The sequence below is a fragment of the Trachypithecus francoisi genome, unplaced genomic scaffold (assembly GCF_009764315.1).
Source record: "Trachypithecus francoisi isolate TF-2019V2 unplaced genomic scaffold, Tfra_2.0 Lachesis_group18, whole genome shotgun sequence".
NCBI classification, from domain to species: Eukaryota; Metazoa; Chordata; class Mammalia; order Primates; family Cercopithecidae; genus Trachypithecus; species Trachypithecus francoisi.
Window position 1 is genome coordinate 19,835,280 of NW_022681463.1, and position 17,947 is coordinate 19,853,226.

General features: G+C 42.9%; 1 protein-coding gene and 1 long non-coding RNA gene across 4 annotated transcripts in view; one reads left to right on the plus strand and one right to left on the minus strand.

Annotated features, from left to right (window-relative positions):
* Positions 1 to 17,947, minus strand: part of CLDN10 (claudin 10) — a 129,022-nt gene that overhangs the window by 78,221 nt on the left and 32,854 nt on the right. The window lies entirely within an intron of this gene.
* LOC117063602 overlaps positions 1 to 17,947 on the plus strand; it is a 52,447-nt gene that overhangs the window by 34,360 nt on the left and 140 nt on the right. The window contains exons 3-4 of the long non-coding RNA XR_004429007.1: positions 112 to 180; positions 17,406 to 17,866. This is a non-coding gene — a long non-coding RNA (uncharacterized LOC117063602). The remainder of the gene's footprint in view (positions 1 to 111; positions 181 to 17,405; positions 17,867 to 17,947) is intronic.

The window sequence follows — 17,947 nt, forward strand, 5'->3', positions numbered from 1 at the left end:
TAATATTCACTATTAATATGTTTATTAATAACCAATACAATAGATTGTTTAATTATAGTTAATTATTGATACTAACATTTCATGATTATAGCTGACTTTTTTTTTTTTTAGTGCTTCCTTTGTGTGTGGCCCCGTATTGCCCTGTATAGAAGCATTTCATCTTCACAACAACTCTGTGAGGTAGGTACTATTATCCTCATTTTCCAGCTGGAAAACAGGCCTGGGGAAATTGAGAAACTTACCCAAGTCCCACAGCCAGGGAGTGGTGGAGCTAGGAATGAGTTCAGGTTGTCTGTTTTCAGACCCAGAGCCTGCACTGGAGTTTGTGTGTCCCTAGGTGCATTCCACAGAACCCAGTAGCAGATGGTGCAATGAGGAAAACAAAAGGAGCATCATGTACAGGAGGCTTGGGTACCACTCAAATATGTTGAAGCTGTAACCCCCAATGTGATGCATTTGGAGGTGGAGTCTTCAGGAAATAATTAGGTTTACCTGAGGTCATGAGGGTGGGGCCCCTGTGGTGGGATTAGTGCCCTTATAAGAAGAGGAAGAGACAAGAGCTGTGTTATCCTCCAGAACATGAGCACACAGTGAGATGGCAGCCGTCTGCAGGCCAGGAGGAGGGCCCTCTCTAGGAACTCAATCTGCCAGCCCTTGACTGTGGACTTCACAGCCTCCAGAGCCATGAGAAGTAAATGTCTGTTGTTTGAGCCACCCAGTCTATGTTATTTTGTAATCGCAGCCTGAGCACAGTAAGACAAGGGGTAGTGCTTTTTAATCAAATCAATTTTGAAAATGTCCCATACAGTACTATCTTCCTATCTTAAAGGAACAATGATGCCTATTGAAATCAAAGACTCTGAAAAGTCCTGCAATAAAGGAAGCTATTTAAATTTGTTTAAACAATTGCTTCTCAAACTTTTTGACTATGGAATATCTCCCCACTTATGAATATCTCAAATAACACACTGGGAAGGTACTACTTGAAGTGAAGCATATGCCTCAGACATGAATGTGTACTTATTTTCCAGGTGGGATGAACTGCCCAATGAAGCCATAAAGTGGTATAGGCAAGGGTTTGGTAGTTGAAAAGAGGGGAGAAGAATACAGACAGAGCCTGAAAAAGGGCAGGGGGCCGCATCCAACAGGTGGGAAGTGCCACTGCAGGGAAAAGAGCCCAGATACTCAGCCGGGTGTGGTGGCTCAAGCCTGTAATCCCAGCACTTGGGAGGCCGAGACGGGCGGATCACGAGGTCAGGAGATCGAGACCATCCTGGTGAACACAGTGAAATCCCGTCTCTACTAAAAAAGAAAAATACAAAAAAACTAGCCGGGCGAGGTGGCGGGCACCTGTAGTCCCAGCTACTCGGGAGGCTGAGGCAGGAGAATGGGGGGAACCCGGGAGGCGGAGCTTGCAGTGAGCTGAGATCCGGCCACTGCACTCCAACCTGGGCGACAGAGCGAGACTCCGTCTCAAAAAAAAAAAAAAAAAAAAAAAAAAAGAGCCCAGATATTCCAGAACATCTGGGGAAGATAAAAGGAAGTTCTTCTTGGGATAAATCTGGTGAGAACTTACTTTCAAGGCAGAGTTTAGGGCCTGTCCTGGTTGGAGGAGCTGATTTTAAGAACAGAAAGAACAGTCCAATATTAAGTGTTAATTTCAGTATAGGAGAATAGGATAAAAAAGGACTCACAGAATTATTATGTCATCTGGGCTGGAAAGTGTCATATTTACTTCCCATTAGAAATTCCTTACAGGCTGATTTCCTAAACTCAGCTTCATTTCTTTCTAGGAAATTACAAGATATGAACTCAAATCAAAGGCTCACTTGACCAAGGGAACAAGATCTTGCTTAGCCCTGGTAATACCCAATAAATGTTTGCTAAATATATTCAAAGGGGACGGGCACAGTGGCTCATGCCTGTAATGCCACCACTTTGGGAAGCCAAGACGGACGGATCACTTGAGGTCAGGAGTTCGAGACCAGCCTGGCCAACATGATGAAACCCCGTCATTACAAAAAATACAAAAACTAGCCAGAGATGGTGGTGTGTGCCTGTAGTCCCAGCTACTCAGGAGGTTGAGGCAGAAGAATCGCTTGAACTCAGGAGGTGGAGGTTGCAGTGAGCTGAGATTACGCCATTGCACTCCAGCCTAGGCAACAGAGAAAACTCCATCTCAAAAAAAAAAAAAAAATTAAATATATATATATATATATATATGACAAGAAAGGGAGGATTAATTGCACAATTTGAGTTTTGCATCCTTAAAATGAAATATTAACTTTACCAAGCAGTTTTTTTGGTTTTTTTGTTTTTGTTGTTTTGTTTTTTTTTTGAGATGGAGTCTTGTTCTATCGCTCAGGCTGGAGTGTGGTGGCGCGATCTCGACTCACCAAGCAGTTAGTTTTTTAGGGTAGGGGTGGAGGGGAGAAGGTGAGATTGCTGGCAGAAAGATAGCAAATTACACAAAAAGCCATCAAGTTGTTGTGTGATCTTATAATGAGGTTTCACATCCGTTCATCTGTCAGATGATGGGGCCAGACCAGATCGTCTTAAAGACCCTATCCATATCTACCATCCTAAGATTCTCTGTTCTTCAGGACATGCTAGAGGAAGTTTGGGAAAGTAACTGTTTTATTCAGAGATAAGTACAGTTAATACAATTTAGACAATACATTTGCAATGGGCATTTAACACAGCAATCAATTGTACAAGTAGATTCTATTTGCTTTTTCTTTTATTAAGCGGAAGAATAAACATAAGTGGCCTCAATTATTTAATACTAAAAATGTTGACATTGTAGAGATAAACATCAACACCAACAAATATGTTTTCCATGTTCTCCTTAAAACAAATAGAAAGTTTGTCTGATATGAATAATTATCCCTTAGAATTGGGATGTATTCAGGTTTTATGCATGTTACACAGAGCAAACAGGCTATTTTCAGTTTCTGTGTTTGTATATTTACCTATAATTGCCAACTTTCTACAAATGATGTTTCCTTTTGTGTAAATGTCAATTGGATTTAGCAAATGTCATGATTATTTGTGCCATCTATTGGTGAAATGTAGTATGACAGCATCTTCTGTGTGCAAGACAGCTGCTATGGGGAGAGGAGGGTTGTTAGGACAAATTAAACAGGAATTCTGTACTCAAGAACAGTGGAGAATCTACCTTTTATGAGGCAATTCAAAATTTGAACACTGGAAGGGTATTTGATGGTAGTAAGGAATTACTGTTTATTTTTAGGTGTGACATTGGTATTGTAGTTATGTTAAAATGTCTTTATCTCTGTGAGACACATAGTAAGATATTTCTGAATGAGTGCAAGTGATATGTGTAACTTGCTTTAAAATAGTATTAGCAATTTTGATACATGCATAACGTGAATGAATCTTGAAAATGTGCTAAGTGATAAGCCAGACACAAAAGGACAAATATGGCCGGGCATGGTGGCTCACACGTGTAATCCCAGCACTTTGGGAAACTGAGGCAGGCTGATCACTTGAGGCCAGAAATTCGAGACCAGCCTGGCCAACATGGTGAAACCCCATCTCTACTAAAAATACAAAAATTAGCTGGGCATGGTGACATGTGCCTATAATTTCAGCTACTCAAGAGACTGAGACAGGAGAATTGCTTGAACCTGGGAGGTGGAGGTTGCAGTGGAGCCAAGACTGTGCCACTGCACTCCAGCCTAGGTGACAGAGTGAGACTCTGTATCAAAAAAAAAGAGAGAGAGAGTAGGCAAATATATAGGGTATCTATAGTCAAATTCAGAGACAAAAAGTAGAATGATGATTAACAGACATTGGGGGAGGGGAAGTGGGGAGTTACCATCTAATGGGTCCAGAGTTTTAGTTTTGTAAGAACTCTTTTCTGGAGATGGATGGTGGTGACGGTTGCACAACAATGCAGATGTCTTTAATACCACTGAACTGTACACTTAAACATGATTAAAATGTGAAATTATAACATGTAATTTTTAGCACAATAAAAAAAAATTAGGGCCAGATGGGTGCACCCGGGCCAGTGAGGAAGGGGCACCCGTCTGGGTAGGTGGGGCAGGGAGGGTACCTGAGGTCACTGGCTCTGTGGTAGAGGCAGGGGCAGCAGAGGTGGAACTGCAAGGCTGCAGGGTCCACTGACCGTTACCCTCAGCTGGAGAAGTAACCCTCCAGATCAACTGCAAGAACAAACCAGCAATCCTGAGCGGAGCCGCAGACCCTCTGAAGGAAGCGGACTGCTCCTGCAGGACCCAGGAGACACCCCAAATACTGTGAGCGCCCCAACTGCGGACGTGGGAAAGGGAGACCCTCTTCCTCCGAACACACACCTCCACTGGGGAAGCTGAAGGTCTGTTTTCGGGAGAAGTTTCCGACGTTACCTCAAGCTCAGTCAAGTTAGAGAGCTGAGCCAAGCAAAATACAAGGGTAGAGGAAGCAGCAGAAAGGCCCTGGGAGCTCGCTGGGTCCCCAGGCAGCCCATTCCGGCCTGACACCACAGGGATCCATCAGGAGGGTGGCCAGAGGAGCAGGGGATAAAACTCCACAGGGAGAAGGCATTCTCTATCTGAACTTTATAATAATTTGAAAGGAGCAAGAAGCCTCCTGGCCAGAACCTGAGGGACAGCATGAATCTGGCGTGCAGACTTCACATGCAGGGAGAAGAACTGAAGCCCTTTTCTTTCACAGCTGGGAGGCCAAAAGCCTTGGGCAAGTTTTCAAGCCCATCTCACCCTCCACCCGGAAACAGACTTGAGGCTGTTGGGGGAGGCATGGTGGGATTGAGGCCGGCCCTTCTGTTTGTGTTGGAGCTGGGTGAGGCCTGTGACTGCTGGTTTTCCCCAACTTCCCTGATAACCTGCATGAGTCAGCAGAGGCAGCCATAATCCTCCTAGGTAGGCAACTCCAGTGACCTGGGAATCCCACCCTCATCCCTCACAGCAGCTGAAGCAAGATCTGCCCAAGGAGAGTCTGAGCTCAGACACACCTAGCCCCGCCCCCATCCTATGGTCCTTCCCTACCCACCCAGGTATGGAAAGACAAAAGGGTATTTAATCTTGGGAGTTCTAGGGCCCCACCCACCACCAGTCCCTTTCCACATACTACAGCTGACGCTTTCCAGAAAGCGCCACCTCCTGGCAGGAGGCCAACCAGCACAAAAATAAAGCATTAAACCACCAAAGTTAAGGACCCTTGTGGAGTCCATTGCACCCTCCTTCACCTCCACTGGAACAGGCACTGGTATCCATGGCTGAGAGACCCATAGACATTTCACATCACAGGACTCTGTGCAGACAACACCCACTACCAGCCTGGAGCTGGCTAGACTCACTGGGTGGCTAGACCCAGAAAAGAGACAACAATCACTGCAGTTTGGCTCACAGGAATCCACATCCACAGGAAAAAGACGGGAGCACTACATCAAGGGTGTCCCCATGGGACAAAAGAATGTGAACAACAGCCTTCTGCCCTAGACCTTCCCTCTGACACAGCCTACCCAAATGAGAAGGAGCCAGAAAATCAACCCTGGTAATATGACAAAATAAGGCAGTTCAACACTCCCTCAAAAAATCACACTAGTTCACCAGCAATGGATCCAAACCAAGAAGAAATCCTGGATTTACCTGAAAAAGAATTTAGGAGGTTAGTTATTAAGCTAATCAGGGAGGGACCAGAGAAAGGAGAAGCCCAATGCAAAAGTATCCAAAAAATGATACAAGAAGTGAGGGGAGAAATATTCAAAGAAATAGATAGCTTACAGAAAAAATAATTTAAAAATTCAGGAAATTTTGGACACACTTTTAGAAATGTGAAGTGCTCTGGAAAGTCTCAGCAATAGAATTGAACAAGCAGAAGAAAGAAATTCAGCGCTTGAGGACAAGGTCTTCAAATTAACACAATCCAACAAAGACAAAGAAAAAAGAATAAGAAAATATGAACAAAGCCTCCAAGAAGTCTGGGATTATGTTAAATGACCAAACCTAAGAATAATCAGTGTTCCTGAAGAAGAAGACAATTCTAAAACTTGGAAAACATATTTGGGGGAATAATTGAAGAAAACTTCCCCAGCCTTGCTAGAGACCTAGACATTCAAATACAAGAAGCACAAAAAACACCTAAGAAATTCATCACAAAAAAATCTTCACCTAGGCACATTGTCATCAGGTTATCCAAAGTTAAGACAAAGGAAAGAATCTTAAGAGCTGTGAGACAGAAGCACCAGGTAACCTATAAAAGAAAATCTCTCAGATTAACTGCAGATTTCTCAGCAGAAACCCTACAGGCTAGAAGGGATTGGAGCCCTATCTTCAGCCTCTTCAAACAAAACAATTATCAGCCAAGAATTTCGTATCCAGTGAAACAAAGCATCATATATGGAGGAAAGATTTAGTCATTTTCAGACAAACAAATGCTGAGAGAATTCGCCATTACCAAGCCACCACCACAAGAACTGCTAAAAGAAGCTCTAAATCTTGAAACACATCTTGGAAACACATCAAAGCATAACCTCTTTAAAGCATAAATCACACAGGACCTATAAAACAAAAATATAAGTTAAAAAGCAAAAAGGAAAAGGAAAAACAAAATGAAAAAAAAGTACACAGGCAACAAAGAGCATGATGAATGCAACAGTACCTCACATTTCAATATAATATTGAATATAAATGACCTAAATGCTCCATTTAAAAGAAGAACTGCAGAATGGATAAGAACTCACCAACCAACTATCTGCTGCCTTCAGGAGACTCACCTAACACATAAGGATTCACATAAACTTAAAGGGGGTGGAAAAAGGCATTTCATGCAAATTGACACCAAAAGCAAGCAGGGGTAAGCTATTCTTATATTAGACAAAACAAATTTTAAAGCAACAGCAGTTAAAAGAGACAAAGAGGGACATTAATGGTAAAAGGCCTTGTCCAACAGGAAGCTATCACAATCCTAAACATATATGCACTTAACACTGGAGCTCCCAGATTTATAAAACAAGTACTATTAGACCTAAGAAATGAGATAGACAGCAACATAATAACAGTGGGGGCTTCAATACTCCGCTAACAACACTAGACGGGTCATCAAGACAGAAAGTCAATAAAGAAACAATGGATTTAAACTATACCTTGGAACAAATGGACTTAATAGATATATACAGAACATTTCATCCAACAACCACATTCTATTCAACAGAGCATGGAACTTTCTCCAAGACAGACCATGTGATAGGCCACAAAATGAGCCTCAATAAGTTTAAGAAAATTGAAATTATATCAAGCACTCTGTCAGGCCATAGTGGAATAAAACTGGAATTCAACTCCAAAAGGAACCTTCAAAACTATGCAAATACATGAAAATTAAATAATCTGCTCGTAAATGAGCATTGGGTCAAAAACGAAATCAAGATGGAAATTAAAAAATTCTTTGAACTGAATGACAATAATGACACAACCTATCAAAACTCCAGGGATACAGTTAAGGCGGTGCTAAGAGAAAAGTCCATAGCCCTAAGTGTCTACATCAAAAAGTCTGAAAGAGCACAAACAGACAATCTTAGGTCACACCTCAAGGAATTAGAGAAAGAAAAACAAACTAAATCCAAATCCAGAAGAATAAAGGAAATAACTAAGATCAGAACAGAAATAAATAAAATTGAAACAAACAAAATACAAAAGACAAATGAAACAAAAAGTTGGTTCTTTGAAGAGATAAATAAAATTGATAGACCATTAGCAAGATTAACCAAGAAAAGAAGGCAGAAAATCCACATAACCTCACTAGAAAACAAAACAGGAGATATTACAACTGACACTATTGAAATACAAAAGACCATTCAGGGCTACTATGAACACCTTTACTCACATAAACTAGACAATCTAGAAGAGATGGATAAATTCCTAGAAAAATACAACCCTCCTGGTTTAAATCAGGAAGATATTAGATATCCTGAACAGACCAATAACAAGCAGTGAGATTGAAATAGTAATTTTTAAATTACCAACAAAAAAAAATCCAGGTCCAGATGGATTCACAGCAGAATTCTACCAGACATTCAAAGAAGAACTGGTACCAAACCTTTTGACACTATCCATAAGATAAAGAAGGAACCCTCCCTAATTCATTCTATGAAGCCAGCTTCACCCTAATACCAAAACCAAGAAAGGACACAACCAAAAAAGAAAACTACAGACCGGTATTCTTGCTGAACATAGATGCTAAAATCCTTAACAAAATACTAGCTAAACGAATCCAACAACATATCAAAAAGATAATCCACCGTGATCAAGTGGGTTTCGTACCGGGGATGCAGGAATGGTTTAACACACACAAGTCAATAAATGTGATGTACCACATAAACAGAATTAAAAACAAAAAATCACATGATCATCTCAATAGATGCAGAAAAAGCATTCGACAAAATCCAGCATCCCTTTACGATTAAAACTCTCAGCAAAATCAGCATACAGGAGACATACCTTAATGTAATAAAAGCCATCAAAACTAACTCACAGCCAACATAACACTGAATGGGTAAAAGTTGAAAGCATTCCCTCTGAGAACAGGAACAAGACAAGGATGCCCACTCTCACCACTCCTCTTCAACATAGTACTAGAAGTCCTGGCCAGGCCACTTAGACAAGAGTAAGAAATAAAGGGCATCCAGATTGGCAATGAGGAAGCCAAACTGTCACTGTTTGCTGACAATATGATAGTTTACCTTGAAACGCTAAGGACACCTCCAGAAAGCTCCTAGATCTGATAAAAGAATTCAGCAAAGTTTCTGGATGCAAGATTAATATACATAAATAAGTAGCTCTTCTATACACCAACAGCAGTCAAACAGAGAATCAAATCAAGAACTCAACCCCTTTTATAATAGCTGCAAAAAAACGAAAATACTTAGGAATATACCTAACAAAGGAGTTGAAAGCCCTCTTCAAGGGAAACTACAAAACACTGCTGAAAGAAGTCATAGATGACACAAACAAATGGAAACACATCCCATGCTCATGGATGGGTAGAATTAATATTGTGAAAATGACCCTACTGCCAAAAGCAATCTACAAATTCAATGCAATCCCCATAAAAATACCACCATCATTCTTCACAGAGTTAGCAAAAACACTTCTAAAATTCATGTGGAACCAAAAAAGAGCCCACATAGCCAAACCAGGACTAAGCAAAAAGAACAAATCCAGAGGCATCACATTACCTGATTTCAAATTATACTATAAGGCCATAGTCACCAAAACAGCATGGTACTGGTATCAAAATAGGCACATAGACCAATACAATAGAATAGAGAACCCAGAAATAAACCCAAATACTTGCAACCAACTGATCTTCAACAAAGCAAACAAAATCATAAAGTGGGGGAAAGGACACTGTTTTCAATAAATGGTGCTGGGATAATTGGCTAGCCACATGTAGCAAAATGAAACTGGATCCGCATCTCTCACCTTATACAAAAATCAACTAAAGATAGATTAAGGACTTAAACCTAAGACCTGAAACTAGAAATATTGTAGAAGATAACATTGGAAAAACCCTTCTAGACATTGACTTAGGCAAGGATATCATGACCAAGAACCCAAAAACAAATGCAATAAAAACAAAGACAAATAGCTAGGACCTAATTAAACTAAAGAACTTTTGCACAGCACAAGGAACAGCACAGTAAGCAGACAACCCACAGAGTGGGAAAAAATGTTCACAATCTATACATCTGACAAACGACTAATATCCAGAATCTACAACGAACTCAAATGAGTAAGAAAAAAAAAATCCCATCAAAAAGTGGTCCAAGGACATGAACAGACAACTCTCAAAAGAAGATATATAAATGGCCAACAAACACATGAAAGAATGCTCAACATCACTAATGATCAGGGAAATGCAAATGAAAACCACAATGCATATGATACCACCTCACTTCTGCAAGAATGGCCATAAATCAAAAAATTAAACAAACAGTAGATGTTGGCGTGGATGCAGCGAACAGGGCACACTTCTACACTGCTGGTGGGAATGTGGACTAGCCACAGTGGAAAACAGTGTAAACAGCCACTATGGAAAACACTGTGGAGAGTCCTTAAAGAACTAGAAGTAGGGTCAGGAGTGGTGACTTATGCCTGTAATCCCAGCACTTTGGGAGGCCGAGGCAGGTGGATCACCTGTGGTCAGGAGTTCGAGACCAGCCTGGCCAACATAGTGAAACCCCATTTCTATGAAAAAGTAAAACTAGCCTGGCGTGGTGGTGAGTGCCTGAATCCCAGCTTCTCAGGAGGCTGAGGCAGGAGAATTACTTGAACCCAGGAGCCAGAGGTTGTAGTGAGCAGAGATCATGCCATTGCACTCTTGCCTGGGTGACAAGAGAGAAACTCCGTTTCAAAAAAAAAAAAGGGAAAGAAAGAACAAAAAGTAGAACTACCACTTGATCCAGCAATCCCACTACTGGGTATCTACTGAGAGGAAAAGAAGTCATTACACCAAAAAGATACTTGCACATGCATGTTTACAGCAGCACAATTTACAATTGCAAAATCCTGGAACCAACACAAATGCCCATCAATCAACAAGTGGATAAAGAGACTGTGGTATGTGTGTATGTGTGTGTGTGTGTATCTATATCTATATCTATCTATCTATCTATCTATCTATCTATCTATCTGATGGAATACTACACAGCCATAAAAAGAAATGAATTAACAGCATTTGCAGTGACCTGGATGAGACTGGAGACTATTATTCTAGGTGAAGTAACTCAGGAATGGAAAACCAAACATTGTATGTTCTCGCCGATATGTGGGAGCTGAGCTATGAGGATGCAAAGGCATAAGAATGATACAATGGACTTTGGGGGCTTGGGGGGAAGAGTGGGAGGGGGCAAGGGATAAAAGACTACAAATTACGATGCAATGTATCTTGCTCGGGTGATGGGTGCACCAAAATCTCACAAATCACCACTAAAGAATTTACTCATGTAACCAAATACCACCTGTACCCCAATAACTTATGAAAAAAAATTGAGGCCAGGCATGGTGTTTCACGCCTGTAATTCCAGCATGTTGGGAGGCTGAGGTGGGTGGATCACAAGGTCAGGAGTTTGAGACCAGCCTGGCCAAGATGGTGAAAGCTCGTCCCTACTAAAAATAAAAAAATTAGTCGGGCATGGTGGCAGGTGCCAGTAATCCCAGCTCCTCAGGAAGCTGAGGTAGAGAATTGCTTGAACCCGGGAGGTGGAGGTTGCAGTGAGTCGATACCGCACCACTGCACTCCAGCCTGGGTGACAGAGCAAGACTCCATCTCAAAAACAAACAAACAAAATTAGGCCAGGCGCGGTGGCTCACACCTGTAATCCCAGCACTTTGGCAGGCTGAGGCAGGGGGATCACTTGAGCCCAGGGGTTCAAGACCAGCTTGAGCAACACAGTGAGACCCTGTCTCTACAAAAAAAATGAAAATAAATTAGCCAGGCATGGTAGTGTGCACCTGTAGTCCTAGCTACTCAGGAAGCTGAGGTGGGAGAGTCACTTGAACCTGGGAGGTCAAGGCTGCAGTGAACTGTGATCACGCCACTACACTCCAGCCTGGGCGACAGAGTGAGATCTCATCTCAACAATGAAAAAATTAGAAAAAATTAGAACCATAGAGAATTGGAGTACAGATGTGACAAGATTGTCCGTGAGTTTATGAAGTACGTGAGAGTTTATACTCTTCTCTGTTATTTTTGTATGTGTTTCAAATCCTCTATAATGAAAAATTTCTTTTTTTCTTAACAAAACTCCTAAATGTGAACATGAATAACTTCTACATGACAGAAAGAGATAAACTAAGAGAAGTGCAGAGGAAATTTCAAGAATTACTATGCTTCCACAGATGAACCCAAATGCAAAGCTTAGAGCAGTAATAACATACTCTTTAGCCACTCTTCAGCATTATTTGTACTGAATATTCAAAAATATTTGAATGTTTCAAATTTTTATTTGAAACATTCAAATTCAAATATTTGAATATTCAAAAATATTTGAAAATATTTGACTTTATATCTGTAAAGTTCTCTTCATAGATAACCCTCTAAGGGAAACAGAAAAGTAAATCCTGCAAACAGGAGATACTCTTCTTGGGAAACTTCAGTTTTGAGCAAGAGGATGCTAGAATAGCAAGAGTGTTTTCCTACAAATGACATCATAGGTTGCCAGAACAAATTGCCCGTGAGAAGAGCATGTGCTTAATCAGGAGACAGATGCAGAGAACACCCATAGGTGTAGGTTAGAATAATGCTAAAGAGGAAAAGCTGGACATGGACAGTTCAAATCCATGTGAAACGCAACACAAAGACAATAGCAGCAGCGACAATAGCAAAATCTCCACCTCATTTTGGCCATGACTTTCAACTTCTTTTCTCCACCAAAAACCTTATTTCTTTAAGTTTTCCATGTGCAACTCATTCATTAAGCACCCAAGTATCAGGCACCATATTAAGCACGGAGGCTGTAAAGGGAGAGTGTAGTTCCGCCTCCCCAAAGAGCTCCCAGTGTGGCAGGGTGGAGGCACATGCACAACTGAGAGGCTAAAATGTGGCTACTGAATCATATGGCCAGGATGGAAAAAGAAAAAGCTTCAGGAATGAAAAGCAAGGCACCTTTCATCCTGTTTGAGATGCCTGTGAGGCAGGTTCACTGTACTCTGGTTACCAATTCCAGGGGAGATCCCACTACATGGAGGATAGCAAAGATCATCACTATGCCAGCCACCAGGAAGGGAAGTCCAGGTACTTCCACCAATTGTGTTTTTCTTTTCTTTCTTTTTTTTTTGAGATGGAGTCTCACTCTGTCGCCCAGGCTGGAGTGCAGTGGTGTGATCTTGGCTCACTGTAACCTCCGCCTCCCGGGTTCAAGTGATTCTTCTGCCTCAGCCTGCAGAATAACTGGGACTACAGGTGCACGCCACCATGCCTGGCTAATTTTTGTGTGGTTAGTAGAGACTTTTGGAGTTTTGCCATGTTGGCCAGGCTGGTCTCAAACTCCTGACCTCAAGTGATCCTCCCACATCGGCCTCCTAAAGTGCACCTATTGCATCTTGGGCTGCAGTTTCTACCACTTGCAGGAGTTGAGTGAGACAGAACACTCACAGAACAAGTTGAGCAAAGCACTCTATTCATCACAGATAGGCAGCAAGGCACAACAGAAGCCTAGCATCCTTCGTGAGCTGATTCCGCAAGGCTCAGGAAACTGCTCAGAATGGATGGAGTCTTGTCTGCACATGCCCCACATTGCACCGCAGCCGAGGTACCCTGAAATCTCTCCACTCTGGGTTTTATACCCTGGGGGGAGATTGGGATCACTGGACCACAGCACTGGAGGACATCCTGTTCTCAGAGGAACAGAAACAGAATCTGGCATGTTCTGGACAGCTTTTCCTTATCTCTGAATGTTGTTTCTGGCACATTCTACAGTTATTGTGAGAACTACAAGTGAAAAATGGGGGAAGAGCTGGGTTATCAAGGCCATTGAGGCACTTGTCCTGCAATGCCCAGGAAGGTCACCCCAGAGGAGGTTTCATCTGAGTTGGCCTCAAAGGATGACCAGAATTTCTAGTCCTTATCTGGAGGAAATAGAATGAGTAAAAACATACAGCCATGTATGCCAAAAACACAATTTGTCCAGTGAATGTGAGTAAACTCAGGCTGAAATTTAGCAGGCATGATGAGAAAGGAGATATGGATTAGGCCTGATTATGAATACCCTGATGTGCCACTCTAGGGAATCTGGTGTGGGCCCGGGCTTGAAAACCAGTAATGAATGATAGAATTGTTTGGCTAGATCAGATTTGAAAATAATTTTGAATGCCTTTGGATAGGAAATTCAGCTCCAATGACTCACAGACCTGTGGTGTAAGGCCTGAAATTAAGATTCAAAACTAAGTACTGCCTTGACCATGAAGGTTGGTAAAATCAGGGTACAGAGGCTCAAATGGATTAACTGCAAGTTCTCCTCCCACTCTGCTCCTGTTAGACAAGGTCCTCTAGCCAAGCAACCCTCCTTGTCAAAGGGGCCAGGTGCAGTGCTAGGCTTCAGGTCCCCGTCAGCCTGCAGAATTATCCAAGCAAGCCAAACACATCCTCCTACAGGAACCAGGGGCACCTCGCCCTCTTGTTACTACAAAGCCTGCCTCCCACAGCTCCTGATGGTTCACTCTGTTCCCGACTGCAACATCCACGTGGCTCTGTGTGGGGCAGGGTTGTTCTCCGCTGGGCTGTGAGCCTCTGAATTACCTGCTACCCATCTCATCTGTCTAGGGTTGGGTGTCGTACATTCAACCATCCTCTCAACCCTAGGGTGGGAATCCCTCCCTCACCAGTGGGGTGAAGTGGAGGCAAACTAAATAAGACCCCATCATACCATGTAGTATTGCACCCTGTTTCTTTTCTTTCTTTCTTCCTTCCTTCCTTTTTTTTTTTTTTGACACAGGGTCTCACTTTGTTACCCAGGCTGGAGTGTAGTGGCACAATCTTGGCTCACTGCAACCTCCACCTCCTGGGTCCAAGAGATTCTTGTGCCTCAGCCTCCCCAGTAGCTGGGACTACAGGTGCTCGCCACCACACCCAGCTAATTTTTGTGGGTGTTTTTTTTGTATTTTTAGTAGAGAGAGGGTTTCACCATGTTGGCCAGGCTGGTCTCAAACTCCTGACCTCGGGTGATCCACCCACCTCAGCCTCCCGAAGTGCTGGGATTACAGGCGTGAGCCACCATGCCCAGTTGGCTTATTCATTTATACTTCAATCAGGATTAAGTCCATCATGAAAGTAAAACAATCCAGATGGTTCTGAGACTGAATCTGAGCTCCTGGGTAATACAGCAGGGTGGATCTGGACTAGACTTCCTGCCCTGGATCAGCAAGGTTGGTCTCATAGGTGTGCACTGAAGGCAGCCTGAGAAGGTGTGATTTGATGGCACCTAGAAGACCCATCTACCTCCAAAAGACATGACTCAGTGAGGCTCTAGACCCTTTCTGCCACAAAAGCTTCACGTGGGCTCTGTGGATCAGCACAGCTTTTAGACCCAGCCATGCACAACTCCTGACTTGGGCCATATAAAGGGGTCAACAACCTACAGACTTTGGGCCAAATCTAATCTCCCCATCCAGACCTGTTTCTGTACAGCCCATGCAAAAAATGTTTTTTACATTTTAAAAATCTTTGGTAAAGTTTTAAATTTGTAACTCTTGTGGGTACATAGTAGATATATATATTTATGGGATACACAGAATGTTTTGATACAGGCCTGCAATGCGAAATAAGCACCTCATGTAACATGGGGTATCCATCCCCTCAAGCATTTATCCTTAGTGTTACAAACGATCCAATTATACTCTTTTATTTTTAAATATACAACTAAGTTATGTTATGATTTTTACTTTTTTTGAGACAGAGTCTCGCTCTGTCACCCAGGCTGGAGTGCAGTGGCACGATCTTCGCTCATTGCAACCTCTGCCTCCTGGGTTCAAGTGATTCTCCTGTCTCAGCCTCCCAAGTAAGTGGGATTACAGACGTGCACCACCACACCCAGCTAATTTTGTATTTTTAGCAGAGACCGGGTTTTGCCATGTTGGTCAGGCTGGTCTCCAACTCCTGATCTCAGGTGATCCACTCACTTCGGCATCCCAGATTGCTGGGATTACAGGCGTGAGCCACTGTGCCTGATCGAGTTTTTACATTTTTAAATAATTGAAAGAGCCCCAAAGAAGAATATTTTGCAACATAGGAAGATTATCTGAAATTCAAATTTCAGTGTTCACAAGTGAAGTTTTCCTGGAACACAGCCATGCTCATTCTCTTAAATATCATCTGTGGCTGCTCTTATGCCTAACAGCAGAGTCGAATAATTGCCACAGAAACCACATGGCCCTCAGAGACTAAAAGTTTACTACCTCGTACTGACCCCTGCTTTACAGCTTTGCTGCTTCACTCTGCGGTCTGAAGACCAGCCTCACCAGCTTTCCTGGGAGGCCATTAGAAACGCAGAATCTTGGTCCCTGCCCTAGACCTACTGATTCAGATCCCAAGAAATTTCTATTCCCATGAATGTTAGAGAAATGCCAGCTTAGAGGGCTCTGCCCTGGCCACCCTCTGCTGCCCCTCCCCTCAGTGCAGGCAGTTCGCAAGGTCAAGGGCATGCATCCTCCTGGAACCTCTTCCCCATCTAGACCATGCTCTGAGTACCTGGGAATTTTCTGCCTCCAGGGTCAATGCCAGCCTCCTCTCTGGGGTCCATCCTAGCCCAACAGGTGGTCAAGATGCAACTATAACAGGGTGGGAGGAGAGTGCCTGTGCTTGAATTTATGGATGGTGTGTCCTCTCGCTCAAGCAGCGAATTCCTCACGGCATAAAGTGGGAAGACAAAGGGGAAGGATGGGGGCTGGGGATTAGCTCTTGCTGTCCCATTACCTTCTGGCTTGGGCTCTAGAGTCCAGGAATTCTAGCCTGCCATGTAGTTATATATATATATTTGACAGTTTATTCACTTGATACATAACTTCTAAATATTTCAGCATAGCTTATGGGCCTTGATTGGTACTCTTGAATGTGAATAGCACATCTATTGAATGTTTCTCAACGTGTGTTCTGAGGACTCCATGCAGCAGAATTCACATGGGTTGTTTGCTTAGAATGCAAATTCCTGGGTCCCACTTTTGATGATCCTGAATCAGGATTTTTGAGGGTGGGGCCAAGGGATCTGCATTCTGACAAGTTTTCCAGTGGTTCTGGTTCACATCAGAGTTTCAGGAACTCTTGTAATGGGGTAGGGTGGACAGGAGCTGGCTCCCAGGGAAGAAGAAAAGGAACCAGCCAGGTCAGGGGACCACACTGGCTGCCAGCTTCAAACGCGTCCTATTTCTCTCATTATCTCTCTCCTCATCTGGCCTGAACCCAGCCCTGGGCGTGAGCTGCAGAGAGAAGTTTTCTGCCAGGACTGGACAAGGGCATTCTCTCCCTAATACGGGGCCTTCAGGGACTGCTCTACCTAAGAAAGTGTCTGAGTCAATGTGAAACTGGAAAGAAGAGAGATATGGCGTGGCTGTGTTCCCACTCAAATATCGCTTTGAATTATAGCTCCTACCATTCCCATGTGTCATGGGAGGGACCCCGTGGGAGGTGATTGAATCATGGGGGTGGGTCATTCCCATGCTGTTTTTGTGATCGTGAGTCTCACAAGATCCGATGGTTCTATAAGAAGGAGTTCCCCTACACAAGTTCTCTCTTCCCTGTCACCACGTAGAATGTGATGCTCCTCCTTGCCTTCCACTATGATTGTGAGGCCTCCCCAGCCATGTGGAACTGTGAGTCCATTAAACCTCTCTCCTTTATCAATTCCCCAATCTCAGGTATGTCTTTAGCAGCAGTGTGAAGATGGACTAATACAAAGAGGAACTAGGGGAGCTTGGACGAACCACAGAGACTCAATCAAGGATTCAGGTGAAGTCTCTGTTGCAAACCCTCGAGCAGGTGAGAACCCCTGGACTCTTGCAGGTGACATGGGAGGAGCTGTACATACAGATAGTGCTGTCCCACCAATGTGGGTTCAAACCCTGCATCTGTCACTGGCTATGTGACCTTGATCAAGTTCCTTAAGGTCTCCAGGTTTGTTTTCTTATGAGAATCCTCTTCCGCAAACCATGTCTGTTTAAAATACATGCTTGTTTTGAAAGTGATGTAGCAACATTTTCTCTAGTTAATGTTCTTTCCCACTCATAATTTTAAAACATTTATTCATGACTATAATATTAAATCTGTGACTTTATTTTTGCTAAATGTCCATTTCAGAGAAGAATATGACTTTATATGTGTTTTAAAAAAATAAGTCTTAAACTAGCCAGGCGAGGTGGCGGGCGCCTGTAGTCCCAGCTACTCAGGAGGCTGAGGCAGGAGAATGGCGTAAACC